Below are 7,128 nucleotides of genomic sequence, written 5' to 3'. Positions count from 1 at the left end.
CAGAAACACAAATCTTATAAACTAGACAACTGATGCCACCGCACTCCACTCTGAAGTAACAGTGATATAACAAAGTCAATGTAGGACTCTCTTTGAGATGTCTGGGAGACACAATGATGCCCCACTGATGCAAATTGTTATTTTTAAATACACAAAGATGAGCATGGGAGCACATAGGTATATGGTTCAATGTAGTAGGAGTTACCCCGAAACGCTTTGCACTTCTTATGCAAGTATATACCTGGTATTCCAAAAATGACTAAGTTCCTGGTACCTTTGATAACTATCAACTAGCTCCCAAAAGAGCGAATATTAATAACAAGAGTACACACCATGAAATTTCTCCGACTTCTTTACTGACCATGAAATGAGGTCAAGGTCAATTGAAAACTGTCTGACAGAAATGAGGACGTTGTAAAGTACACACATACTAAAATAGTTATCTTATTACCATGCCAAGAAATCCTCGCTAAAAATTCCGGTCGACCCCCTACGGCAGTCATTAGTAGCTAAAGATTTGATTTCATTCAAGAAATTAATGTATGACCTTCATGTACGTGTCGCTTAGAACACGACCATATATCAAATGGTCAAAATTAATCATCCATGTAATTTGCTCTATGGGGTGTTTGCAGAATTTCAACTGAGGCAATTTCTTGGCATGTCATAAAAAGAAAGAAATTAACATTTCAGAAAATCTTAACCTTTTTTCAAGTAGACACTGAACCTTCTAAAAAATAAAGCTTTTAAGATGATAGCTAATGCCTTCACTGCCACTGGATCACTATACATATGTCCAGCTTTCTGCAACATAAGTCGCAGGCTAGACAAAAACCCAAACCTTGACTACATGCACACCTTCAATACATGTACAAACAGCCAGTAACCAGATGCTCCGCAGGGCGCAGCTTTATACGACCGCAGAAGTTGAACCCTGAACAGTTGGGGCAAGTATGGACACAACATTCAAGCTGGATACAGCTCTGAATTTGGATTGTGATTAAACAGTTGACACAGCATAAGTTTCTGACACAGAATGAATGTGGTCTAATGAAGTTAAAATATTGTTTTTGCTTTTGAGCAATTTACTATGCTGTTAAAAATATTAGAAAATTTTTTTTTGAAGAAATTTGATTTTTAATTTCGGAAATCTGAAATGAGAAAAATTGTACCTCAATTTTTTTTTTCACCTCCCCCTTTCCAGTATTCCAATAATAATCTAATTTCTAATTGAGTTTGCAACATGAACTACTAATTTAAATACATCATAAAATATTAAAGTATAAAATGTCATACAGTCATGGTTAAAATTAATATTAATCAATAGTAACTTCTATTTTTTTTATACAGCTTATCATCTCAAGACAATCATCATTTCTTAATACATAATTTTCAAGCAGTGTAAGGGAGGTAATGTTTGATAACCTCTCTTATATATATATATATATAACTATATCTTGAAATGGAACTGGATTACCTCCCTTAACTGCTTTTAATTTGTCTAAATTGTCCTTTAACCAGAAAACTCTTGTTTTTTTCCTTTTTTTTTGCTAAATGATTTGAGCCACAACCTTCCATAACCATCCCTTTGTAGTATGGAAAATTGTGGTACAATTTCAGAGAGATTTGTACACTTAGACACAAGTTATTGACTGGAAACTACAAAAATGCTTATTTGGGCCCCTTTTTTACCCCCAACTTATTGAAACCCCCTTGGAGCAAGAACCCCAAACTCAATTCCAGCCTTTCCTGTGTAGTAAGAAACCTTGTAGTATAATTTCAGAGAGATCCACATACTTAAACACAAGTTATTGTTTGTAAACTAGAAAAATGCTTCTTTTTGGCCCCTTCTTCCTACATGTTAGGGGAAATTAACCCCAAACTCAATCTCAGCCTTCCCTTTGTTATATGGAACAATGGTACAATGTCAGAGAGATCCACACAGATACACACAATGCTTTGTCCTGAAACTAGAAAAATGCTCGTTTTTTGTCCCCTTTTTGGCCCTCAATTCCTGTTTCACCCATTACCCTTAAAATAAATCCAAACCTTTTACTTATGGTATTAAACATTGTGGTACAATTTCGGAGCAATTGAAATACTCATACACAACTGAAACTAGATAAATGCTTGTTTTTGGCCCCTTTGGGCCCTTATTCCTAAACTGTTGGGACCTTAACCCCAAAATCAATACCAACCTTCCTTTTGTGGTAATAAACATTGGGTAAAATTTTTATTGATTTCTATTTACTTATACTAAAGTTATCATCCGGAAACCATCTGTCTTCAGACGACGCTGACAATGACGAAGAAGTGATACCAATATACGACCAAATTTTTTTAATTTTTGCGGTCGTATAAAAAGACTATGTTATGTTGATTGCTGTAAGCATGTTTCCAAATAGATTACATGTACAAGAAACTATGTTCAACCAGTAAAAGCCATATTAAATTTCCAATTTTACACAAAATTCACCATAATGGAAGTGAGTCAGTGATTAAACAATCATGAAAACTGTCCTGCAGGCGAAACATGTAGACCATAGCAAATAAAATTGCAGACCATTTGAAGTGTTGTTGTCAATTTGGAGTATTATTTTAATGTTGCATTCAGTTGCATAATTTGACAACCCTGCATACCAAGGTATCCACTTCAGGGACTCTATCGAAATGATTCACACAGGCGTTGGTTCACCTCATGGAGTTTAATCATGAAAACTGTTGAAAATGTCATAAGAAAAAAAACTCTTAATTTTCTGTGGTTTCTTTTTCTACAATCGACGCTTCCTATATCTGTCACTGAAATGGAATCAGCAATTAAACTACATAATCTTATGATGATTGTGGCAGAGTTTTGTTCCAGCAGTTTTATCACAAGAGAGTTTTGTTCCAAATGGCCCAGCAGTTTTATCACAAGAGAGTTTTGTTCCAAATGGCCCAGCAGTTTTATCACAAGTGAAACTGCGAGCTACTGCTCACTGATGATACCCCCGCCGCAAGTGGATAATATTAATAGTGTAAAAATATGGAAGTGTTCGGTAAACAGGAAGTTGTCGAGTGATGAATCTGAAAACGCATCACACGGTATAGCTGACTTATAAAAATCCTGAAACCAAATTTCAGAAATCCTTGTATTGTAGTTCCTGAGAAAAATGTGACGAAAATTTTTAACTTGGTTATCATGTGTAAAATCATACAAGTGTTCGGTAAACAGGAAGTTGTCGAGTGATGAATCTGAAAACGCATCACACGGTATACCTGACTTATATAAATCCTGAAACCAAATTTCAGAAATCCTTGTATTGTAATTCCTGAGAAAAATGTGACGAAAATTTTCAACTTGGCTATCATGTGTAAAATCATACAAGTGTTCGGTAAACAGAAAGTTGTCGAGTGATGAATCTGAAAACGCATCACACGGTATGGCTGACTTATATAAATCCTGAAACCAAATTTCAGAAATCCTTGTATTGTAGTTCCTGAGAAAAATGTGACGAAAATTTTCAACTTGGCTATCATGTGTAAAATCATACAAGTGTTCGGTAAACAGGAAGTTGTCGAGTGATGAATCTGAAAACGCATCACACGGTATAGCTGACTTATATAAATCCTGAAACCAAATTTCAGAAATCCTTGTATTGTAGTTCCTGAGAAAAATGTGACGAAAATTTTCAACTTGGCTATCATGTGTAAAATCATACAAGTGTTCGGTAAACAGGAAGTTGTCGAGTGATGAATCTGAAAACGCATCACACGGTATAGCTGACTTATATAAATCCTGAAACCAAATTTCAGAAATCCTGTATTGTAGTTCCTGAGAAAAATGTGACGAAAATTTTCAACTTGGCTATCATGTGTAAAATCAGACAAGTGTTCGGTAAACAGGAAGTTGTCAAGTGATGAATCTGAAAACGCATCACACGGTATGGCTGACATATATAAATGTTGATACCAAATTACAGAAAGGGTGGATGTGTAGTTCCTGAGAAAAATGTGACGAAAGTTTCATGGGACGGACTGCTTGACGGACGGACTGATGGACGGACGGACTGACAGACAGAGGTAAAACAGTATACCCCCCCTTTTTTAAAGCGGGGGTATAACAAGAGAGTTTTGTTCCAAATGGCCCAGCAGTTTTATCACAAGAGAGTTTTGTTCCAAATGGCCCAGCAGTTTTATCACAAGAGAGTTTTCAGAGTAAAAGTAAAAGCTTACACACAACAGAAAACAAACACCAAGTGATGGGAATATCTCACTCGGACACTTTGGTGAGATAACAACTGCTAACCTCCCCTTATTCAGGAAATATTGTTGTGATATAGTAATAGCAAACTTCTTTATGAACAGTTAATGTTGGTGCAATTATCTTTCTCTAGTGTTTTTAATGTAGAAGTTTGGTTTTGTACGATGGTAGAAATATTTCAAACTTATGAATGGGTATTTTGATTGTTAAGGTTTATGAATTAAATTCTCTACTGATAGTATTCTTATATATGGTAGTCATATAAATTGTGTCAATCAAGAATTTTATTTTAAAGGAAGTCTATAAGCATATAAAGTTTTTCACAAATATTTTCAGGGTGTTTGGTCTGGTAAAAAAATACGCATTCACGTTTAATATGTTTATTGCAATTATAATTTTGTATGAAATAAATAGAGTGGTCAGACAATACATGATAATTATACATGTTCAAAATTAGTTCTTATTTATATAACAAATAACAATATATATATAGATTATTAACAAAAAAATGTCTACATTCCTATAGTACATTTCAATAACAAAAACAATATCTATTTTCAGTTATAAATATTAAGGCGTAAGAAGGATTTTGCAGTCTTTCCACTTATAAATGCTGTCTTTTTCAATTATTTCTACCTATTTTAATCAAAATTATTTCAGAAGTCCATATGAAACTTAAAGTTTATTCATTCTCCTGTCTATCCGTTATTTTTCAATACAATGTAACATTCTCAATTCCATACAAATATATCAAAATTTGCTACATCTTTTTAAAATTTGCATCTTACAAAATAGCTTGCATTTTAACAATTTATAAACTTAATATTTGTTGCGACATCCTTAATACACAATAATTATAACTGAAAAAGAAATCTAAAGTATTACCTATGCCTATATACACAAATATTTTGCAAACAAGCCAACATGGCCTAATGTGTTTATACATAACAAGTGGTGTCTACAACATTGAAGCACCTACTAACGCTTTTGTTTAGCAGTTTGCAAGCTCTTCACAATGCACAGAGCATATACAAGCTTCTTACAATACACAGAGCATTAACAAGCTCCCTAGAATACATAGAGCATTTACAAGCTCCTTGCAGCACACAAAGCATTTACAAGCTTCCTAACATTGGACAGAGCATATTAGCTAAGTATTAACTGGGATTTATTTATCACATATGTTAATTTAAAGAACTGTACAATTCTGTCAATCTACATGTAAAAAAAATACATATTTGTTATTTGAATGGTCTGTGTCAGTTTTATTATTTACTTCTACAGCATTTTCAGGACTGTTGCAATAATTTATTATCTCAAAATGGCTCCTGGTATAAGATGATTGTTTTGTAGTCAAAATAATGTAGAACTCATCAAAACACACAGCCAAGAAACTAGCACTTTATAACTCAGGACTTGAATTTCATCTTTGTAGTTCATTTTCCCCTTATTTATAAACAGATCTACTTGTAGCAAGACATGTATAGCTTACCTAGCAATAGAAATTCTACATGTTAGAATGTAGCATGCAGGATGTAAAAATCAGTCATTGTTATTGTACTTTTCACAATAATTTGTATATATTTCCAGCAAATGAGTTATTTAACTATCATGGACTCATTCATTCAGATGTAAAACCAGTGTTACCCTTAGAATTAAAGAAAACAGTAAGTATGTCCCCTTTGAATCTTGTTAAAGGGAGATAATAATGTTTCCCATTAAAAGTAGCACTGGCCTTTAATATTAAATGTCTACAATGACAACATTTTTCTCCTACATTTTACAACATCTTTGATTAACAATGCTAGAAAGACTTTTCTACACTAAATTGCCAAATAAAAAGCAATAACATGAATATTTTGGCATAAGCCTCAACTTGTCATAATCACAACAAACAGTGGCAAGTTATAAAACTTTTTTTTATGTTCTACAGAGTATCAAATGTAAGACAGTAAGTGTCAACTTTCAACAATATACTATTAACAAACCCTGAATACAATAACACTAATATTTGCATATATTCACTAACCAATAAAAGGCTTTGACTAAAATTTCTTGAGTAATCAGATTTTACAAACATTTTTTAAACAGCTTTTTAGAATAACATACCTTTAAATTATCAAGGGGTTTTCACAGTTCAAGAAATGTTGAAAATTTGAAGTATTTTGCATTAGTTTTTCATAAATATTTTACAAAGTAAGAATTAAATGCAAATAAGGCTGTTTCAATATGACAATCTGTGGAAATTACAGACATAAAAAGAAGTTTAAAAGACATGTTGCACTATATCTTCATCTACTCAAGATAATTTCTAGAAAAGCCTTATTATTAGTAATATATTTATCTACTGTCCAGTGGTTTCCTATTGTTATTGATCTCCTTCAGTTCTGGTTATTCAAAAATAGAAAATTATTCAAACACTTATTTCTATCTTTAATATTTCTTGTATGTAAATATTATCCTTTACTTAAAGGTTTTATTGTAAAAACAAATGGAAGAAATCAACAAAGCCCATAAAAAAATTAATGTAATCCAATTGATACTGTGAGGTGTTGAAAAATCCCAATTTACCATATAAACACTCAAATTTGTTGACCATCACTTCAATGGAGAAACATACAATTAAAGAAAACTATATATATACGAAAGTGATGCTTGTTTATAAATATATTATTTTTATATCTATGTTAATATATATGGAATGTTACTATTTTCAATCAATATACTTGATGGATTTCTACAATATTAACTTGCAGACAATAATCCTTTATAAAACATTTATTATTTAAGAGAATACACCTGACAAAATGTAGAGGTATGAATAATTAGGAGCGTGGTAGCATTCTATATTTTTGTCATGAAGAACACATAATAATCAGCTGTAT

Source organism: Mytilus galloprovincialis, chromosome 7, assembly GCF_965363235.1.
Source record: "Mytilus galloprovincialis chromosome 7, xbMytGall1.hap1.1, whole genome shotgun sequence".
In the NCBI taxonomy this organism is placed as follows: domain Eukaryota; kingdom Metazoa; phylum Mollusca; class Bivalvia; order Mytilida; family Mytilidae; genus Mytilus; species Mytilus galloprovincialis.
Note: the sequence above shows the minus strand (reverse complement) of the source record.